This window comes from Macrotis lagotis, chromosome 2 (genome assembly GCF_037893015.1).
Source record: "Macrotis lagotis isolate mMagLag1 chromosome 2, bilby.v1.9.chrom.fasta, whole genome shotgun sequence".
NCBI lineage: Eukaryota > Metazoa > Chordata > Mammalia > Peramelemorphia > Peramelidae > Macrotis > Macrotis lagotis.
This window is the reverse complement of record NC_133659.1, coordinates 114287546-114311428: the sequence shown is the minus strand read 5'-3', so window position 1 is coordinate 114311428 and position 23883 is coordinate 114287546.

The following is a 23883-nucleotide window of genomic DNA, read 5'->3' as shown; positions in this document are numbered from 1 at the left end:
ACTGATATATTTTGGGAGATTGTGCTAATTTTCAGTTTTGGTGATTTAAGTCCTTGTTGGTAGTGAGTGCAGTATTTTAAAATATGAAAAAAAAATGAGATTCCTAGGCCTGGTCTAGCTTTCATTTAGACAGATATGATGAGGCAAAACTGTGTTGTCTTGTGCTATGGACACTGGTTATTTTTTTTTCAAGGGTTGTACCTCTTAAAAAAAACAAATCATACAATTAGCTCTGGAGCCAAGTTCTCTAGTGTATTGCTGCATTCAAAGTCTGGAATCTATGTTTTGGATGACTCTGCAGTCATATTACTCACTGAACAGTTTACACATGTTAGTTTTAGCAGATTCTGTGGCTAGAATAAGTTTGCTTAGACTTTTCATTTTTAGAAGAAGGGGAATTTTAGAACCTCTCCTTCCCCTGTTTAAATCCAGGAATTGTGCATAAAAGGAATAATCATTGTATTCATGTGAAATAGGGGGGAAACTACTACTGCTCCAGGTACTCTAGTTTCTGGGTATTAGAAATGTAAAGGTGCTTTCATTTCTTACCATATAAAAATGAAGAAATTGTTTCTTCCCTTCCTAAGAAGTAGCCTTTGGGAATGGTTGGGGAAGAAAGGAGGAGAGGAAAGACCATTTTGAAGCCATGATTTACTGGAATTTCTTTATTGTTTATTTTTTGTTTTGGAAATTAGGGTAATGATAACTATAGGAATTTTGAGGCTCAAACAAGCCATGTTATCTTGTTGTTTGTCCTCCATTCTCAGAGAAGATCACAATATCAGGGAGGTCATGCCTTGACAAGCTCATGAATTGAATTTGAGCTGGGGGTGTGCAAATTGAGCGGCCTCAATTTCTTCTCCAGAGCCATCTGGGTCCAGTGACCAGCTATGAATCAAGAAATGGCCTTGGATCTGAGACAATCAGGGTTAAGGAACTTACTTGTCCAGGTCATACAGCTAGTAAGTGTCAGGTGTCTGAGGCCAGATTTGATCTCAGGTCCTCCTGACTCCCTGGCTAGTGTTCTCTTCACTGTACTGCCTGGTAATCCAAATAGCCTATCCAAAAGGATGTTTAAGTTGAGATATAGGATAATGTTTTGTTTCTCAAATATTGTCCTTTGCTTTCTGGCATTTGTGCCTTTGTTCACACCATTCCCTATGCCTAAAATGCGCTGCCCTTCCTTGCCTTTACCTGCCGAATTCCTGCCCACTCTAAAGCCCAAAACTCTTATTATATCTCCTTCCTGAAGCCTTCTTTTTTTCCTCCTAAACCACAAATAGTTCTTCTTTTCCTTTCTAATTCACTCACATAATATCTCCTTTTCTTCCCTATTTTCTTGTTCCCATTATTTCTGCCTCCTCTAAGACTTTTCTTTTACATGTATCTTCAGTCTCTCTTCCTACCCTAGCTTATCTCCTACATATCTTCCCAGTTCTGTAAAAAAGTGTTCCCTTATTCCTTTTTTAGCTACATACTATCTAATCTCCATCTTGACTACTAAACTTTTTTTTAAAAGTTTTTTTTATACCCCATAGCACCAATTTCTAATAATTTCTCAATTTTTTTTTGCAATTTGGTTTTTAGCCTAGTATTCTACTGAAATTGCTCTCTCTTAATATCTTTGATGATCTAAATGACAAATCCAGGGTCCTTTATTTTGGTCTTCATCCTTTTATCTCCCTGTATATTGACTGCTCTGGTTCACTGGGTACTTTAATCTTCAGGGACATTACATTCTCTTGGCTGTTCTACTTATCTGGCTTCTTCTTTATCTCCTCAACCTCTTCCTTAATGTGTTGTTACTTAAAAGCCTTATCTGAATCCTTCTCTATTTGTGCTTCATTTTAGCAGCATGTTATAGTGAAAAGAACACTAGATTTGGAGCCTGGAAACCTGGATTCAGATCCTAGCTCCAACTTTTACTAAGTTGTATAAATATGGTTAGGTCTATCTGTTTTAAGTGTTAATTTTCCTCATGTGTGAAATGGGAATATATACATTTGTACTACCTTCCTCACTTATTTTTTTAGGGAAAGTACTATAGAGATTGGACTAGTATTGGCAATTTCATTTAATCACTATTTTTTAATTTACCACTTCGGTGCAATTAGCTCTGAAATCTGCCTCCTCTAGTCCTTTTTAGCTCTAGATTTATTCTTCCAAATATCTGCAGTCCATTTGTATTATTGCACCAACAACTCAAACTCAATTTGTCCAAAAAAAGTTTCTTTTTTACTTCTACTCTAAACCTACTCTTTTATCTTATATTACTACTTTTTTCTTGGAGCACCACCATGTGTGAATATAACCTTGTGATTATTTTTCACTTTTTTCTCACCTATCATGTCCAATCATGTTACCTAGGCCTGTGGATTCTACCTTTGAAATACCTGTGTCTTCCCTCCAGTTTCTTCCCACTCTACTACTTGTCCTTCTGTTACAGGACACTTCATTCTGCAAAAAAAGTGCTTTCACTCTCTTGCCCACTAATCCAGCCTAAATAATACTACATCTTGTTCCATCCTCAGAAACCTTCAGCGGTTCCCTATTGTCTCTCCCTTTTGAATTTGTAGAACTCAGATATTTTGCTTTGCCTTCAAGGCTGGCTGAAGCTGACATATCCCACCTTTATGATTTTATAAAGTATTACAAATTTAGAGTTGGAAGGGATCCTAGAGATCATCTATCTAGTCCAACTGTTTCAGTTTTTCAGATGATGAAACCTAAGTCCAAAATGGTTAAATGACTTGTCCATAGTCATGAAAGTTGTAAATGAGAGATCTAGGATTTGATTCCTGGATCCTTTGAATCCAAATTTAGTGAGCTTTTTTCACTGTATCCTTGCTCCTTACATTATTCTCCAAATACTCTACTTTGAACTCAACTACAATGACCCTGGAATATGCTCTTCATTCTCCTGCCTTTATTTTGGTCTCAACCTATTTGCTGGACTTAGTGATCATATCAGCTCCTGGGTTCAATTAATTAGCATCTATACTTTGTGGTCCTCATCTCTCAGTAGGACTTTCATCATCTATCACCAGCTGTCTGTTAAACAAATTTACTTGAATATTCTGTTGGCTTTTCAAATTCAGCAAATCTAAAAAAAAGAACTGATAGTCATTGCCCCCTAATATTGTCACTCTTTATTTTCCTTTGCACTTGAGGGCACTGCCATCCTTTTAGTCACCTAGGTTCATAGTCTGAAAACATTCTAGGTTCTTTCCTCTTCCATCAGTTGCCAAGTCCTGTCAATTTTACCTCCGTAACATCTCTCCTATGAATACTCAGGTCACAATAGCCACCATCTGTCTGCTGGAATTTTATCCTTGTTTGCAGTCTCTTCTCTCTAATTCATCCTTTACAAGTTATTAAAATAGTTTTTAATATCTCACTAAGTTATTTCTCTGCTTTAAAAAATTTTAAATGAGTAACTCCCTATTTGCATCTAGGAAAAAAAAATACAAACTTTCTCAGTTGGGCAGGTAAGGCTCTTTACAATATAACTCCAACCATGATTCCAACAGCCTTGTTTCATAATACTACTCTTCAGTTTAGATGCTGCTTATCTGTGAACCTTCCTCTCATCCTTCGGGTTGTTGATGCCCGCTCAAATTGCCTTGCATTTCTTAATGTGAATACATATTATATCCTTGTGGAATATAAAACAAAAGCAGGGAATGTTTTATCTTTGGATTCTTTGATCCAAATGACCTGCACATAGTAGGTGCTTAATAGTATCCCTCCCTTGTTCCAAATTTCCCTTTTATTGTTGAGGACACTACCATATTCCCCAATCCCTGAGATTTTCAACCTAGGTCTCATCTTTGATGCCCCTTATATCTCTCACCACATCATACCCAAGCAGTTGCCAGGTCCTCCTATCTGCCCCCTTCTCTAATTCTGCCACCACCCTGTGAAGGCCCTGATCACTACAGACCTCAACTATTTACATAGCATCTGCCTAGCCTAAGTCTCTTCACACCACAATCCATTCATCCTATCCTTATTCATTAAACTGAAGTGGCAGCCTTTTGTTATTAGGAAAAACAGCCCTTTGACAATTAAAGCTCTTCATAATCTGGACCCCTCTTACCTTTCTAATTCTTTTACCCTTTACTTTCTTCCATACAGTTTTGTCATAGTAGCCTACCTGCTGAGTTTCCATCTCCTGTCCTTGTGCCTCTTTGCCCTGTGTCCCATGCCTGCAGTGCTCTTTCTGATCATCTTTATCTCTTAGACTACCCTAGCTTTCTTCAAGACTGCCCATATGATCTACTGAAGGTCCTTTCCATTCTCTACAACTGCCAGAGATTTGGCTTCTTCAGGCTACTCTCTATCTGTATTTATCTTTATTTATTTACATATGCTTTGTCTCCCTCGATTGTATGTAAATTACTTGAGGGTTGGGACTGTTTTTGTCTTTAATAAAAATCACTGTTAGGTTCCCAAAGCATTGCACATGTTATTTTATTTCATCCTCACAACAGCCCTTCAATATAGGCACGATCATTAACCTCACTGAGGCCAACAAAGGTTAAAATGACTTTCTAGGGTCACAAAGCTAGTATCTCAATCAGAATTTGAAATATGTGTTTTTCTGATTCGTAACATTCACTGCATCACCTAGCTATCTTTGTGTCCTCAGTACTTGGCACTTTTAAGTCCTTAATAAATACTTATTGATTGATTGGCATACCTGCCCAGACAGGATCTCTGATTTCCCCTTAGGATAGCTTGCACTCTTGGATCAAAGCACTCCTTTCCAACTCCTCTGACTTCATCTTTTCAAAAACCCCTTGGAGAAGCTGCCACTCCAAAGGACATGTTCTCTTTAGTCTGCTGTGCTCAAAAATAAGAGTGGATTCCTTTGGGGAATAGGGGAGGGAGAAGTATGGAAAGGTACTAGTGATTTATGTACTTTATGACTCATCAGTAATGTAATTTATTGAGTTTACCTGATTACAATTCTGGAAAGAAACCAAACATTCTGACAGCCATTATTATCCAATTGGTCCTGCTCACTCCTTTTTTTTCTTTTATCCCTTGAGTGTTAAATAGAAGAACTTCAGTAACTTGGAGGACTCAACTTCCCTGGAAAACTTTTAAAATGCTACTCCTACTATATAACATACAAGCACTACTTAATGAAGTTCCTCATCTCTTTGTTACTCTTTTATGAGCAAAGCTTATTTATCTCCATCAGAAAAATAAGGTTTTTTTAAAAAAATTCTTCCTTGCATTCTTTAACTAAATGTTTATTACCAATTTATTTTAAAATAAAGATTAGAAAAATTTAGGGAAATTAAAGAATGTATTAAAACACACTTTTTGTTGCTTCAGAAATTAACTTTTCTAACATTTAAAAATTCTTTAAATTATTTTTAAGAAATGAATTTAATAAGTTAAAGGTAATTATTATATTTTAAGTTGCCCTTTAGAGAATTAATTTTCAAAGAGTATTCATTAGTTTGAAAGATAACCATATTTGGAAGTACAAGCACAAATATATAGTGATTAGCTTTTCTTAAAATTATTTTCCTAACAATTTGTTCATTTGTGAACTCACTGTGAACTCAAAAACTCATATTTTTAAGACTGATCATTTCATTTGCTGCTATTATCAAAGGTCAATGAAACTTTTGTGTTTTGTACAGTTTATTTGTTCTAAAAATTTTCTCTAATTCTGCTAGTATTTAGGAATTACAAGTGCTAGTCATTTATATTTCAGTTCTCTCAACAGACTAACTCAGCTAATAAATGAAACTTACAGGGTAGGCAAATAGGTGTGATTGAGGATTTGGTTATAAAGGTTCACATCCAATTCTGGATGCTTTTATACTAGTCAAACTCCAGTGGAAGCCAGAAATGTTTTTGTCTCTTAAAACAATTACGAAATGGAATCTTGTAAATTGTTTCTTTAAGTGTTTCTTTACTTCTATTGAAAGTTAATAAAAATGACATTTAATTACCCCCTCTCTGTGTTTTTATAATAAAGAAAGGCCATCATTTGCTTACTTTTCTTTGTGTCCTCAATAAATTCTGAATTTTCTTTTAGTTTAGGGTAGTTGAAAATAACCATTTTTTTCTTTACCCCTTTTTTGAAACTGAGATTACAAACAATTTTATGATCTTGGAGCTAGTTGAATATTTTTAAACATAGAATGTTGTGGACCTATGAAATATACCATGAGCATTAGTTACAGGCATATGGCATAGTAAATTGTATATATTAATACACTTCAATTTTTGAATTTTCTGTAATAGATATTTGTAATTCTAATAGTCCTTTATCACTGTTAAACGATAATGCTTTTTTCTGAGTCCCTATTTTCCATCATGTTAAACAGACTTTATAGCTCTTTTAAATTAAATGCTAGTGTACTTTTTTAATATTAAATTTTATAGGTGTAGATCCATGATTTTCTTAGTATAGGAAACTCCCAAGTGAGGGAGAAGACTACCAGTGCAGATGGGTATATTTTCTACAACTAATAGTCTTAGCTGTCTAGAGTTCTGAGAGATTAAATGACATGCCCAAGGGTCACATGGGCAGAATGTGTGCATTGGGGAGAAACAGCTAAGTTGAGCACTTAGCTGGATTAATGTTAAAAATAGGAACTTATTTTTCTGAAAAATCTATATTTATTGTGGCATGATGACCCTGGGTTCTTCAAGGCTATGACAGTAGAGTGTAAACTGAAGAATTCTTCCATTTTACAAAAGCTTTGAAAATGGAACCTGCAGTAAATTATATCTGCTTTCCAAAGACTGGCCCAGCTGAGTATTGAGAAGCTTATCAATGATAGGCTGGCTGTTTATTTGAAGCATAAATTCTTTGGCCTTGATAACCCATGAAATTAAAATATAAATTGGGCCTTGGCTTTGAGCTCAACTTTTGTAGTTGAGAGTCATAAAAAAGTGCAGAGGGAGTCTAGGATCACAGTTTTTAGACTATTTTTTAACAAATAGATATCCTGGATGTTTCATAGTTGGTATCCATACAGTGTCAATTCTAGAAGTTGACATTCAATACATCAGGTAGGTTTACAAGAACATGGACCCAGGATGTACCTGTGTTTCAATCTTTGTAATTGGATGGATTATCGATGTTGATAAAATCATAGATGCATAATGGTATTCAAGTAAAGAACTTATCAGATAATATAGTATGCTTCTTCCTTCCATGAGGGTGCCATGGAACAGTAGACCCAGTCTTATATATCATAAGGTAAAGAGTTGGCTTTAAAACTCCTGGTTGTGGAAAGCCCTTTTCTCTCAAAAAGTTCCCCTTAAATATGAGGAATTTGTTTAGTCTGTCCTTTGTTCCCACTGGGGACTTAATGTTATTCACTGCTGTCCTTCATTAGCAATGGGACTATGGGAAGTCCAAAATTCAAAGCTCTCAAGATCCTCCTGCCAAAAACAGAGGAGACATAAGGCCTAGCCAGGAAGACCTCTTCTCCACAGATTTCCTGTCTGTCCAATGGCTTTCAAAAACTTCATAGGTCAAAGCATGATTAATTAAGCACCCTGTCACTTATTTTAAAGTGGGGAGGGATGATTAACTTTCAATCAAACCCACACTTATATATCGAATAAATTCATTTCAATAAGTGTTAGCCAGAACTTGTACAAATCAGAGGTTTATAATAACTTGTTGATAATAAGAAACCTACATTAGCTGTCTTAAATGTAACATTATCTTTAATGACAAAGAAGGAACTTGCAATATTTCAGGTATTAATACAAAGAGGTTGAAAGGAACTATAGCATTGCTCATAGAAAACTAACTATCTCCATCATTAGCAATTTGTTTGTCAGAGTTTGCAATATATGTAACACACTCATTATATGTGTGTATGTTTATCTTCCCAACTAGATTAGAGACTACTTGAGGGTAATGACTTTCTTACAGTTATCACCATAAATCACCTAGCACTGTGCTGAACTTATCATAGCAGGTGGTCAGTTAATAGTAGTTATTTATAGAAATGTTTTATGGGATTATACTTTTAGAACTGAAAGGGACCTAAGAGGTTATTTCATCCAACCCCATTATTTTACAAATGGAGAAACTAAAACCCAAAAAGTTAAAGTGACTCATAGGTAGTAGCAGACCTGATTTTTTTTAAAATTCCAATTTTATTTTTCGAAGTTCACCCTCTTTCTTTCCCACACCCATTAAGAACTCAAAATTACAAAACCCATTATAGATAAGAAATTATGCAAAACAAATGTCCATGTTAGCCATGTTCCCCCAATAAAAGAAAGGGGGGGAAAAATAAGCTTCAGTCTGAGTCCATCAGTTCTCCATCCAGAGATAGATAGCATTTGGTGATGGAATATTATGTGAATCAGAGTTAGTCGTACAGTTGATTATCTTTATAATATTGCTATTACTATGTAAATTGTTCAGGTTTTGCTCACTTAATTTTGTATCAGTTCATACAAGTTTTCCCAGATTTTTCTGAAACCATTCTCCTCATCATTTCTTATAGTATAAATTGTATTTTCTCAATGATTGAGCTTCTCCTCAGTTTCCAATTCTTTTCCATCACAAAAAGAGATGCTATAAATATTTTTGTATAGATGGTCCTTTTCCCCCTTACTTTGACCTCTTTGGGATGTAGACCTAATAATAGTACTGCTGGGTCAAAAATATACAGAGCTTAATAACTGTGGGCAAAGTTTTACATTGCTTTCCAGAATAATTGACCTAGTTCACAGCTGTACCAGCAGTGCATTAGTGTAACTATTTTCCCACATCCCTTCCAACACTTGTTTTACTTTTTCTGTGATCTTAGCTAATCTGATGGGTGTGAGGTGGTACCCCAGAGATGTTTTAATTTGCATTTCTCAGAGAAATTTCTCTTAAAACATTTTTTCATAGGATTGTTGATAGCTTTGAATTCTTCCTCTGACCTTTGTCCTTTGACCATTTGACCACCGGGAAATGGAGCAGTCAGAATTTGAACTCAATTCCTCTTGACTCCAAATTCAGTGATGAAGTATATATCTTTGATATCTTTGAACTCAGTTTCCTTCCCTGCAAAGTGAGAGAATTTAACTGAATAATCTTTATATTTTCCCCTTCTCCCAGAGTTTAGTGACATTGTTTTTGACATTCTTCACACTCTTTTATGAGGAAAGTAGAAAATAAGCTAGTTCGTAGAAATATAGCCAAAAAGCAACTTTAAGAATGTAATAGTAAAGCTTCAGTCCACTTCACAGACCTTTAACTTAAAGTTTTGTATAAAAGTTATTAATACCTGAGATATTGCAAGTTCCTTCTTTGTCATTAAAGATAATGTTACATTTAAGATAGCTAATGTAGGTTTTTATTATCAACTAATTCTTTGAAAATCAGTAACACTTTAGTATGTTTATATATCCCATCAAATAATGGCACTCCAGCTAACCAATACGCTCCATTTCACAATTAATCGTGGTAGTTTATTGTCTTGTGTTTTTGCCAGTTTTCAGTGTCTTCCTGCTAACGCTTAAAGCCTAGAATACTCTTAATAATTGGACTGACTTCCCATTATGCCTGATTGTTTTCCATACATTTAACTGCATGCCTTGATACCTCTCTTTTTTACCTTAGTTCCTCTTATCCATGCCTCTGTGAGAAATAGAATATAAAATTTCACCTTCTTCCCTGCCTTCCACAACCCTAGAATAACTATTCTACTGATTTTTTTTTATTATAGGAAGAGAGAGGAATATTACTTTCTAAATCAGGAGACTTTTAAAAAATCCACAATATATAGTCTTTATGGAAAGACAATCCATAGTATATTGGTCTTTATGGAAAATAAATGGAATTAGGTTGGATCTTTCATTGATCTTCCTTTTGCTTATTTATATTTTGGTATCTTGATAGAAGTCTTTTTCTTCCCTGAATTATTGATCTTAAAATTTCTCTTTTTTTTCTTTGCAAAAGAAAAATCTACTCTCCTTCCAAAACCTTTCTTACATTTGGATAGATTTTTTTTTTAATTTAAGGCAGTGAGGTTAAATGACTTGCCCAAGATCACATAGCTAGGCAATTATTAAGTGTCTGAGGTCGGATTTGAACTCAGGTTCTCCTGACTCCAGGGCCCTGTGTTGTATTCACTGTGCCCCCTATTCACTATCTGTCCCCAAATAGTGTTTTAACACTGATATATAGACACTAGTAATGGAGTACATAAGACTCTAGGTGGTGTACTTATATTTCAAACTGAAGCCCCAGAGTTTTACTTCATTTACATTTCAGATAGAAATCATAGATTGTCCACCATCTTTTCTCCAGGAATATTACGTTGGGCAACTTTCTTTTTTTTTCAAATATTTAAATATGAATAGTAGACTATCATAACTCCTGGTTACTCTTCTTCCTTGAACCAAGTTATCTGGGTCTATAGGCATTATACAATGTTTACTCTCTTCCCTCTTGAGAAATTGTATGTTTATCATAAACCCTTCTTTTTCTTTCTTTTATAGCTCAGCTAATTGGAGCTCAGTCATTTTTCTAATGGGAAGCAGCATTGTACAATGAAAAAAAACACTAGGACATGAGACTTTGAGTCCAGTTTTCCCACTAATTTACTGTAGAAATTGCAAGTTTATCACTGAGTCAATGTGTGGTATAATGGAAGGAATGCTGAATGTGGAGACATCTAATCTGGGTTCAGATTTCACCTCTACTACTTATATATGACCTTGGATAATTCACTTAACCTGAGGGCCTCATTTTTCTTATTTATAAAATGAGCTGGTTGCATTAGATGACTCAATGTCTCTTCTAACTATAAATCTATGTATGAACAGCCCCTAATCCTTTTAGTTTTAAGTTAATTGTTGTTAATAACAGAATGGGTAATAGAAAATCAATCTGGTACAATCTTTCTAAGCCACTATTTTTGCGTGGCTGAATTTAACCTGTAGTTCATTGATAATTGAGTAAGTAATGGAAAAGGAATATGTTTTAGAATTTTCTATTGAACTAACCTTTTGGAAGATAAATTTTGTGCCAGTAGCAATTTTTAGTCTAGAAGAACACGCTCATTGGGACACACATAGAACCAAGTTGCTCTGTCACATTTTAAAATGTAGTTCTTAAAGTTAGTTTTGTTTGTAGTAATTAAGTAGCTTCTCTTTCTAGTAATACATTAATTTTTTTTGTTTAATGAGCTAAATTGTTTACATTTTGCCAGCCCCTTAAAACTGATATATTTAATTTTTCTTTAGAGTAGGCTTTATAAAAATTTAAAATTGCAAACAGTAAAATAGCTCAATAGTCTGACAAATTTTGAATTATATTTTCAATGGAGTTTGAAAAAGTATTACAACATTAAATGAAGATTCAGAAAAAAATGGCACCAGCATTTATTTCAAAGACAAATATGCAAAAACTTGCTTTCAAAGCAGGAATACCTCTATAGAGATGGGACTGGCCAGATCTCATTTTCTCAGACAATGATTAGTTTTAAAGTTTCTTTTGGGTAGGGAAAACATTTGTCACATTTGAAAATACATCTTAATATAATTTATAAACATTCACAGCTATAAATCAATGAATAATATGATTCCTTAAATAGAATTCCTATTCAAATTTAGAGATAATCTTTTGAAAATGAAAATTATGTCCCAAATGTTTTTGTTTATTCATTTTTAAATTTGGTAAATTAAGTTGACTTGACAAATATTTGTAACAAATACATAAGTGATGATATTTAAAGTTTAAAAAGTTATGTCTATAAGTAGAGATATTTTGCTTCCCTCCTTCCAACTTAATATAATTACAATAAGAGACAAATAATACAAGTATTGGAAATGAATATGTTAATAAAGTACAGAGACTCCTCTAAATATGGCCCATTATCCCTTTTAGAAGTGTAAAAAAAGCTGTGATTGTATTGGAAAGGTAGTGTGGCAATGGCCAGCCAAACCCTGGAAATGGCAGGCTATGAAGGAGATTGAGGCAAGGAGCAATTTGCTGAAGAGCCACTAAATCAGTAAAAGACACCCATCCTTCTCTAGGGAGATATAGAGGCAGCATTCAAGCAGGAAGCAGCTTCAATGAGTTATGACTTATGGTGATAGCGAATAGCGCCAATTGGATGTAAGCAAGCTAGCCCTGGTCATCAGGAGTCAAGCTTCAGAGAGGAGCAGACCTGGGGGTTCCAGGACTCAACTGTCCAACTGAGATGCTGTCCTCAGATGTATGAGGATACCAATAGAAGAAAGGAAACTGGCTCTGAGATACCTTGGCCATATGTATACCCTGTGTGCATGACTTAAGTCTTATTCACCCTTTCCACTGACACTATGTATTTATGGAAGACAGCAATTCAAATTTATGAGGAAAATATGTAACTGCTATATTATAAGATGAGTAGCTACATTAGTATACCATATAAAAATTAGATTTAAAAGATGAAAACTAGGGATCTGTGTACAAAATAGGCAATTTTACATTGATTTTACCCTAGTAACTAACAGCTACTTATCTCCCCAAACCAGAAGAGATTCCAAAATTTTCTACAAAATTATTTTCATACCTTAGACCTATCCAGTCATGAATAGTATCATTCTTTGTTAAATGACTGAGTTTCTCATAGTTTTACTTTGAGAAGAAGCAAAGACAAAGTGACACAGTTGAAAGATTTTAATTAGCTATTTTTTGAAATATACAAGACATTGTTACTTTGTCACAAAGAACAAAATATCAAAGAGTAGGGATTCCAAGAGGTTTAGTATGAAATAAGTTTTGGGTTGAAACAATATTTAATCATATATGATTAGAAATATGTGATGCTTTTGCCCTGGACTAAATTTCTAAAATTTTAACAATTCTATTAAGTAATAGGATGGGTAGCCTTTCAAAAGTAATAATCTCCCCAACACAAATTGTTCAGAGACTGGTTGACCTCCTGATGAATTTTTTTTTTTTTACAGAAATATTTATTTAATATCTATTCTCATTTTGTACAAATAATGTTTTTTATACGTTAATAAAATATTCTTGTTTAAGAGTAAACAAAATACCCCCTCCCCCTCATAAATATAGACTCGTTTGAGTGATAAAGTAAAGGGGAGAGAAAAAAATTAAAATAAAAAATTAATAATAGTAATAATTGTAGGTATGGCTAGGTGGCGCAATGGATGGAGCCATGAGCACCCGAGCCCACATCCAGCCCCGTACACCCAACAATCACTCAGCTGTGTGACATGCAAGCCACCCGAACTCTACTACCCTGCAAAAAAAACCAAAAAAAAAAGAAAAAAAAGACCCCAAATAAAATAAAATAGTAATAATAGTAGGGGTGGCTGGGTGGCGGACAGAGCATTGGCCCAAATTCCTGCATTAAGTGGAAAGTTGAATATTTAGTCATTAGAAACCATTTAGGCTCTCCTAACTCTATATCTAGCCTATCAATAAATACTTAACACTTTATGGAAACAAAATTATAAGCAACATCTATGTTCATCAGTAAGTAAATGGCTAAAATTGAAATATATGAATGTAGTAGAATCTTCCTGTATAAAATGATGAATATTAAAAATTCAGAAAAGAATGAGAAGACTTAAATGAACTGTTACAGAGTAAGGTAAAACAGAAAAAGGGAAACAGTGTGCCTCAATCTACAGTCTTTAAATAGAAAGAATCCACCCCCCCTCCAAAAAAAGGAAACTCCCTCACAATGCTAATTCCTTTTTTGTTGTTGTTTTTTTGTTTTTGTTTTTTAGGTTTTTGCAAGGCACATGGGGTTAAATGGCTTGCCCAAGGCCACACAGCTAGGTAATTATTAAGTGTCTGAGACCAGATTTGAACCCAGGTACTCCTGACTCCAGGACAGGTGCTTTATCCACTGTGCCACCTAGCCGCCCCTACACAGTGCTAATTCCAACGATCAAGCTTGGCCATGAAGAAGAATTTCGAAGATGTACTTCTTCTCCTTCTCTGCAGAAGTGGGAGAATTAGGGGGTTGAATATGTTGTCAGACATGATTAATGCACTGGTTGCTTTTGCTAAACTGGTTTTTACTACTTTTTTAATCTTTAAACAGGAGGAGGTTCACCAGATAAGGTCAGTGGAAGATATAAGAAGGAAAAGATAGATATGTTAAAAAAAAATCAGTGTGAATAGATTTATGGATATAGAAACTGGACCTGTGGTTTCATTGATACAAGAAGCTCTTGGATCAGGTAATTCTCCCTATCATCCAGATAGCATCTTTTCTTCAATTTTGCTAAAACATCATATTTAGGACATTGTTAAAACTGAGCCCTCATGTATAATATTTGCAGTCACAGAAGCACAATCTTCTGAACTTTCAAAGTCACCTGGAGTTTATTTAGTGCCTATCCCACACCTTCTGTACTAAGCCATTATCTCAAATAAAATAATATTTGTAAAGTGGTTAGCATAGTACCTGGTACTTAGTAAGCATTCAATAAATTCATGTTACCCCCTAACTACTGAATATCGTCATCAAAGTCAGACATTATTGGCATTATTTATTTCAACATCTGTGGAGAACCTGTTGCTTTAAAAAGTTTGCATTAGTGGTATTATAGCCAAACTGCAGTATGAATTTCATAACCACAAAGGAACTTTATAACAGCATCTTACTGTTCTCTGTGAGAGAGTACTCAGAATGCATTAGTCACTGAAATTCAGGCATCGGAATTCAAACAGTTGTTTGGCTGGAGTTATGGATAGAGTCCTTGAAGGTGTCTTCCTTACCTGCCTTCTTTAGGAGATGAAGATAACTTTCCAGTTTTTATACTTAGGAAAGTCTTATTAAAAAAATGTATTGTCTTGAGAAAATCAGTGCAACTAAGGTTTGTCATTTTATGAAATCAAAATTTCAGAACAAAGGGAGCTTTGGAAATTATCTAGGTTACTCTCTTCTTTCATAGATGAGGTACTTAATGAGGTACTTGATAGCAATCCTAATAAAAATGTTGATCCATTAGTAAAATCACATTTTGATAAATATTTCAGTTCATAGTTTTTTTTAATCAAAAGTGCCAAAATAATCATGCAGTCGTTGACTATTTTAAGTTCAAAGAATCTTGAAAAATCATCTTATCTTTTTCCTTCTTGCCAAGGCTAATCCCTATAGAAGGTGTAGCAGACAGAGCGCTGAACCTGGAGCCTGGAAGACCTGAATTCAAATGCAGCCTCAGATATTTACTAGAGGTGTGACCCTCATTTAGTCTCTGCCTGCCTCAAGTTCTTCTGTTGTAAAATGGGGATGATAATAACAGCATCTCCCCTCCAGAGTTGTAGAAGATCAAACATGTGCAAAATCAAATGAGATAATTTGAACAATTTTTAGCATACTGTCCAGCACTAAAATGGCTTTCCTCCCTAGTAGAATACGACCATAATCATATTTTTGTTCTTTCTTTAATCCTCAGCCTGGCCCAACTATTGGTCCCTTCCCTGATGCTTTCCAACATACCTATTTCCTCCATCCTTAAAAAAAAAAACCTTCATTAGACTCTGCTATCACTCTAGCTACCAACCTATATATCTCCTCCCTTTCTCAATCAAACTTCTAGAAAATGCCATCTATCATCATTGCCTTTATTTCCTATCTTTTCTTTTTTCTTTTTAAGGTTTTTTTTTTTTTTGCAAGGCAAACGGGGTTAAGTGGCTTGCCCAAGGCCATACAGCTAGGTATTAAGTGTCTGAGGCCAGATTTGAACCCAGGTACTCCTGATTCCAGGGCTGGTGCTTTTTCCACTACGCCACCTAGCCGCCCCATTTCCTATCTTTTCACTCAACTTTCTATAGTCTGATTTCCAACTAAAATTGCTCTTTACAAAGTTACAATCTCTTCATTGCCAGAGTTTATAATTTTTCCTGATCCTCATCTTTTTCAGCTTCTCTGCTTCATTTTAATTGTTGATCACCTCATTTGGGGTGATGTAAATCAGGAAAACCTGAGTTTAAATCTAGTCTCTAACAATTACTATCTATGGAATAGTGGGAAAGTCATTTATTCTCTGCCTGCCTCAGGTTCTTTATCTGAAAACACCTTCCTTTCAGAATAATTGTAAGAATCAAATGATATCATATTTGCAGAGTGCTGTGTAAATTTTAAAGTGCTATATAAATTCTAATTAACTATTAACAAAATTTGCCCTAAAACATGTTAACTATGTCTTCTGTCTTCAAATAGAACAGATCAGGAGAATGTCTGTTCTTCAGTAAAACAATAATGAGGACATAGGAAGAAAGACGGGAATTGTAGTAGATAACAAATTTTAAAACAGGTTTTATAAGGAACTGAAACAACTAGACAAAAAAACCACAACACAATTGGAACTTAGATCAGATCCCTGTAAAAGAGAATGTTATCTTGGTAATGAGGGCTTATAGGGTAGGGATAACCAGAAAAACCAAAACAGGAAATGAGTCAAGTGACAAAAGACATGGGGGTGGGGGTGGGGGGCAGTGAGGAACCTTTATTCAAGGAATAGGAAATAAAAGAAGAATTTTTGCCTTTTTAGGTAGTGAAGGAAATTGATAGTTGAAGGTACCAGATAGGTAGAGAGACTCAATAACTTTTTGGTTTATTTGTTTTTAACCTCAATCTTTGCCCAAAACTATTGTCACTTAGAAATACAAAATACTCCAAAGATTAGAAACATATAACTAGAGGAAGGGAAAAAAAATCAGGGTTTTCATATTCTAATGTTAGAGATAAAAAGGAACACATACATGAAGCAAAATTATTTTTTATTTGTAAAGCTTATTTTTACCATGAACAAATGCTCAGATAGGGATAATAATGAAATATTGAATGAGCTGCTAAAAGATGAATAGGCATAGCTTATATTTAATTGGTACTTGAGAAATTATCAGTACTTTCACATATATTTTCTCACTTTGTTTCTGACAGAAATTCTATAGAGATATACAGAATGAGTATAGTCCTCATTTTATATTTGAGAAAACAAGTCAGACAGAACTAATTTGTTAAAAAGTCATTACCACATGTAATGAGTGGTAAAACCAGGACTAGAGGCCAAGACTTCTTATGCCTAATCTTAGTAGCCTTACCACAGTGCTCTATTGCCTCTCTCTAAGCTGTAGACAAACACAGATTCATAGTCTTAGAGCTGGAAGGGACAGTCCAACTTAAAGGTCATCCACTAAATGATCTCTTTCAGTTCTGGTCTCTTTCTATTGTAAATCTAATTTTCTGTGATCTTATGAACCTCCCACACAATTTAGGCATTCCTTCTACAGTATCATTAATGATTTAAATTTAGTACTGGTAGCAAAATTTATTTTTTTTTAATTTTTTTTTAGGGTTTGTTTTTTTTTTGCAAGGCAAATGGGGCTAAGTGGCTTGCCCAAGGCCACACAGGGTAGCAAAATTTATTACAAGACCTCTAGTAACTTTTTAGGTGTGCATCATGTTTAAGATTGAGGTTACAAACCTGCTCAAAGAATGTATTCACAGAAAGCCCAGACACAAATTAAATCAAGCAACCAAAAGTAGAAACTAGATTTGAATAAGCCTTAAATCCAGTTCCAGTTTGAAAGGAAAACTTTGACCTTTGGATGAAGGCAAATGTAGGAAATATGTGAATAGCAGAAGAAAAAATAATCAGTCCTAGATCCATGCATAAAAATAAGTTATTGCAACCTGTGCATTCAACCTGTAAACCAGTCTACTAGTAGACCAGTTTCCAGTTCCAAGTATTCCTATTTGGAAGTTGGGTTGAAGTCTCAGAGAATCACTCCTGGAAGGGATAGAAAAGAATTTCATTAAAGAAAGATGGGAAGGAAGTTTAATGCCTACAATAGCACATAAAGAGGAGATCCTTCAGAGAGAAGAGGAGGGCAGGATTAAGAAATAGAAGGAGAATTTGGCTATATGGTAGATGAGTGGACACTAAGTTTGGAATAGCATGTTGGAGCCAGATTTTGGAGCGTCTTAGTTATTAAACTAAGATGTTTATATATCCCAAAGTCAGTGAGGGGCAACTAATGATTTAGTCCTCAGTTATGGTTAGATTGGTTAGATCTCAGCCAAAGTATTGAATTATTTTTTGGCAGTTATGTGAAGAATGCATTGGTAAAGAGAGAGATTAGAAGTAGAGATGTCAAGTTGGAAATTATTCCAATAGTCCAACCTAGAAATGACAAAGGCCTGAAACAGGGTGTGGAGATGTGAATGGAGAGATGTAGAAGCCATTATCTCAGAAGATTGGACTCATTGGAAAAGACCCCGATGCTGTGCAAGATTGAAGTCAAAAGGAAAAGGGGACAACAGAAAATGAGATGGATAAATAGTATCATGGAAACAATAGGTATGAACTTGGACAGACTTTGAAAGTGAGTGGAATACAGGAGTACAGAAGGACCTGGTGATCTGTGGTCCATGGGATCACGAAGAATCAGATGACTCTACGAGACTGAGAAAATGATTATACCCTTAAAAGCCACTGGGAAGGGAAGCAGGTTTTAAGGGTAGGTGATGATTTCACCATCAGTTTTTAATAAAGAACAATTTCAATTAGTCAAGGACTTTAGATTTAGGACTGAAAAGTCTAGATGAATGGAAGTGACTGAACACGAAGTGTTCCGTTGGCTTAAGGAAAATTGGTCATGCCTTGAGGGTTATCAAAAAGATAGAAAACCAGTTCTGAATCCATGAGATCTGAATGTGTTGGAGGAGAGGTGTGGAGGGGAGGGTGTACCCCTAGCTGGTCTTGGACCAGCAACCTAACACTAGGACAGAGGAAACAGGAGGTTGGATTGAGAGCCATCAGGTTTAGAGGCCCTGATGCCAGTTGGACTCACCTCCTCAAGGACTGAGAGACATTCTGAGAAGGAGTCTTGCTTCCCCCCCACACACACACTTTTCTTTGGGTCAACTCATTAGCAGACAGTATTCTATGCTGCTTATTTCCCCAAATATTTACAGTCAGGTAGATTCTGCCAGATCCATAAAAGAGGCCAGAGCTTAACTGGGGATTAATATGAATATAAGATAAGGCAAAACTAAATTGCCTAAATGTTAGAAATTTTCCTAACTAGAGGGCTTAGAATGTTTTGATTGCAATCATTTTTTTTAATCTAATATAAACTTCCTAAAGCAACAGAGGAGTCAACCACATGGACATTTAAGTCCTTGGGTTTAACATGTACCCATTATTGTAAAAGGTATTACCTAAGTACTGGAGGCTATGTGGCAAACCAGAGAAGTCCAAATTAGTCATGATACATAGATGTATTAGCTATCTGTCATTTTGTAGGTGTGAGAACACATCCAACCACTCTGACTTACCAGTGAAGTCTTAGAGAATTGTCTGAGGATCAGAAAGGACAGGGATTTGTTTGTGGTCTAACAGCCAGTCTGTCCTGGGTCAGATGTGAAACTAATCTTGGCTGACTCTATGTGATAACAACCATAATAATAGCTAATATTTACATGGTGCTTATTGTGCTGCTAGTATATGATCTTATTTGATCTTCACAATGATCCTCTTATAGTTGGGAAAACTGAGGTAGAAGTTAAGTGACTTGTCCTGGACCACACAGCTGGTAAGTAACTGGGATCATTATTTGAACTCCAGGTCCAGCACTCTGCATTATTCACTCTAGCTACCTCATGATGCTACTATTGCCTCTTACGGGGCAGGTAGGTGGTGCAGTGGATAAAGCACTGGCCCTGGAGTCAGGAGTACCTGGGTTCAAATCTGGTCTCAGACACTTAATTACCTAGCTGTGTGGCCTTGGGCAAGCCACTTAACTCCATTTGCCTTGCAAAAAAACCTAAAAAAATATTGCCTCTTACACTGACAACATGAGAAATATGTAAAGGGGTCTGGGAACTTCCAGGTAAGAAAATCCCTATACCAGACTTTTATTTAAAAATACAAAGTAACTATCTTGGAGGCAATGAATTCTTTTGTAAGTTATGTTGCTGATTTTTTTTCCATAGTTTTAAATAAATATCTGTAATCTGCCTCTCACCCTGTGTATAAATCTGAAATAGTAATAGATGATTACTTCATTACCTTCCTAGGGGAATTAAAGAGAGTAAGTGTAACAATACTTTAAAAGTCTTATTTTCTGTTTTTGGTAGGATAGACAGTCAAACATTTATTAATTGTCTCCTATGTATCAGACACTGTACTAAATATTCCATATATAAAGAAAGGCAAAAGACTGTCACTACTTTTAAGGAGTTCACAGTCTAGTGGAGAAGAAAACATGTGAACAATACATGCAAACAAGTTACAGCCAGGATAAATTGGAGATCATCTTCAGAGGAAGGGCTTTGGAATTAGGGAGGACTGGAAAGATTTTACATAGGATGTAATTGGAACCTGAAGGAAGCCAGGGAAGCCAGAAGGTAAGAGATGAGGAGGAAGAGCATTGCAGGCATGAATGCCAAACAGGATTTTGTGTTTGACCCTGGCAGCCATAGGGAGCCATTGCAGCTGAGTTTATTGAGTACGTAGGTGATATGGTCAGACCTGCACTTTAGGAAGATAACTTTGACAGCTGAGTTGAAGGATGAACTAGGAGTGGGGAGGAATTTGTGGCAGACTATTGCAATAATCTGGTTGTGAGGAGATGAGGGCCTGCACCCTCGGGGTGGTGATAGTATCAAGAGAAAAGGGAATCTTATGAGAGACTAGAAAGGTAGAATCAACAGGCCTCAGCAGCAGATTGGTTTTGGAGGGGTGAGGGGTAGTGAGCAGTCAAAGATTCTCCTTTGATACTGCCACCTGCTCACCAATCTAGTGTTAATGTGCTTGTACTTAATTAGGCTGGTCATTGAAAAACAAACATCATCTGTTGCTGCATTCTTTATAGGCTAGAACATTGGACTGAATTTAATAAAATGAAGTTCCATTCAGATAAATGAAACTTGGGGGGGAAAAATCAACCTCACAAGTACCAAGAGGTATAGTTAAACAGCAATTATTCTGAAATTATTTTAGAGGTTTTTCTGGACTCCAAGTTAGATAGAAGTCAGCAGTGGAATGTGCTAGTCCAAAGAAAGTTAATGTGAACTTGGGTTTTGTTAGGAGGAATAGGAGGTGGTAATGCCACTTTACTGTACCTTTGTCAGAACTCATCTGTCTTCAACCACAGCTGGAATGTCCAAGAGGAGATGAAGGGTCTTGAGTCATTGTCTTAGTGGGAGGATGCAATGAAGGAGCTGGGAATATTTATTCTAGAAAAGGAACAAGGAAAATAAGTCTTCAAGTATTCTTGCCTTCAAGATAACTATCTTGTGGAGGGGGATTTTCCCCCCTCTGTTTGGCCTCAGAACCAGGCACACTAGGAGGTAATTGTAGGCTTGATTAAAAAGAACTTCCTAACAGTTGGTGCTGTCCAAAAGTGGAATGGGCAGCTTTGAGAGGTGGTGAGTTCCCCCTTCTTGGAGTGTTCTAAGCCGAAGCTGACCACTTGATGCTTTGGCCACGGTGGGGATTCCTCTTGTAAGTGACCAGATCATCTCTGAGACTCCTTCCAACTCTGACCATACTCATGGCAAAGATCATACTCTACTGGCATAGTTTTTGGTAATCCAGGGTTATCTCTGGACCATGATGAGGAATACAGAATAGAATCTCCATGTTGTAGGATATTTATTTACCTTCTCCTAAATTGTTTTAATCTCACTTGTGGTGATGGTGTCTCAGCTTTTCTGCTTTCTATTGGGTTTCATATATCAACTTGTATGAGGAAGGGCTAATGCATTATTCTATTCAGTAATCCTATTCCCCTGTTAAAATTATATAGCTATCAATCACAGAACATCACATCCAAACATCCAAATTACAGTTGACCAAAGGTGGTAGAAAAATACAGGGTGGATTGAAGTATGCTGCAGCATATTTAATTTAAGTTTACTATTTAATTCAACAGATATTTATTAAGCATCTACTATTCTACTATTTTCAAGGTACTCTGCTAGATTCTAGAAAAAAGGTAGTCCCTGAATTCAAGGAACTGACATTGTACTGGATGATGTAGTATGTATGTGTGTATATATATATATATATATATATATATATATATATATATATATATGGATTAGCAAGTGTAAGTGAATGTGAAGAGAAAGCATGAACAACTTGGAAAATTAAGAAAGCATAGGAGAGGGGCGGCTAGGTGGCATAGTGGATAAAGCACTGGCCCTGGAGTCAGGAGTACCTGGATTCAAATCTGGTCTCAGACACTTAATAATTACCTAGCCGTGTGGCCTTGGGCAAGCCACTTAACCCCGTTTGCCTTGCAAAAACCTAAAAAAAAAAGCATAGGAGAGCTTTACCAGATTCTGAGAGATGGATTTGAGAATAGGGTACATTCCAACAAGGCGAGACAGCATCTGTGAAAGCATAGAAATGAGAGATAGGGGACTGAGTTTGGAAAGCAGCAAGTAAGCCAATTTGACTGAAAAATAGACTTGAAGCAGAATAATGATTTGCCTATGAGAAATTTTAGACAGAGGAGGAAGCCTGGCTTTGTAGCAAAAATGCAGAACAACAAATGGACAACCTGAGCATTCCACTTACAAAGTGGAAATTAAAACACTTTCAGTCCATTTGGATAGAACTTCCTTAGATTTTTTAATTAGTTTTTGCTAAGCAATGGGGTTAAGTGACTTGCCAAAGGTCAAATAGCTAGGTAATTATTAAGTGCCTGAGGCTGGACTTGAACTGAGGTAGTCCTGAGCCAGGACTGATTCTCTATTTACTGAACTACCTAGCTGCCCCTTTCCTTCAGCTTTTTACAGAAAGATATAAATAAGAATCACCTGCTGGAAAAGGGTGGCTCTTTAGATGGTGATCTACTCTGGTAGGTAACCATCCAATGAGATTACAGAGTATTAAACTATCCAACTAATTCTTGTGCTGGGTTGACTCATGACTACAATAGTGTTCAGACATATGTAATGGAGAAGGTATACTTAGTTAACAATTGTTCTGAAAAAGATTGGCACTTCCAGATTAGCTTTTTAGTCCTGAATTACTGGATTTTGAGCTCTCTATAGCAAAGTAAGCCAGCAAAAGAAACGAATAGGTCAATCAGAAAAGCCAAATGATCAGAGATTCTTTGACCCATAACCAGTGATTTACTATCTCCTTTTTACCCTCCCTTAAAAAATAAACAATCTTCAGTCAACTCCTAGAAATACTGGGAAATATAGGGCACTATTAATTACCCTTATTGCCTTCTAATCCAAGATATAGGCCATATCCCCTTATACCAAATACAATTGCAACCAAAGTCAATGCAGAGGCAGACATTCCTGAAGTCTGAATAGCATGATACCTATTTCAAGCAATGTTCAATATTACAAAATTCATTTATAATAAAAGACTTGGGCATGCAATCTCTTATAGTTGACCATTAGCAAGATCCAACCACATACTATGGCACTATTATCATTTCACAATGGAAAGAATTCTCAGATTCTGACCACTGGTAGTGGTCAGTATAAAGTAATGCTTTGGCTAGAGAACTCTGCTGGACTTGTAAAACCACAACAATAGTCAGTCAGTTATGACAGAACAAAAATAGTCACATGCACTAGACTAAGAAATATGTGGGTGACCACCTTATTTCCAAAAGTCCCGTTCCCACTTAATTTATTTTTAGCTGATTTTAGTAAGTCTTAGTGAATCCTTCTTTTATAGAGCCTTTTTTCTGAGTAACACTATAAGGAAAGGAACTGAGCCATGTGATTTCCTTCAATGTACCATGAACATTATTATAAGCTTTATAGATGATGTGATCTGCCAACTCTGGAAACTCCATTGTTGATTGAAGAAGATGACTTGTATTTCTGAATTGCCTAACCTGATAGAAAACTATTGGCTAACAGTTTATTGCAT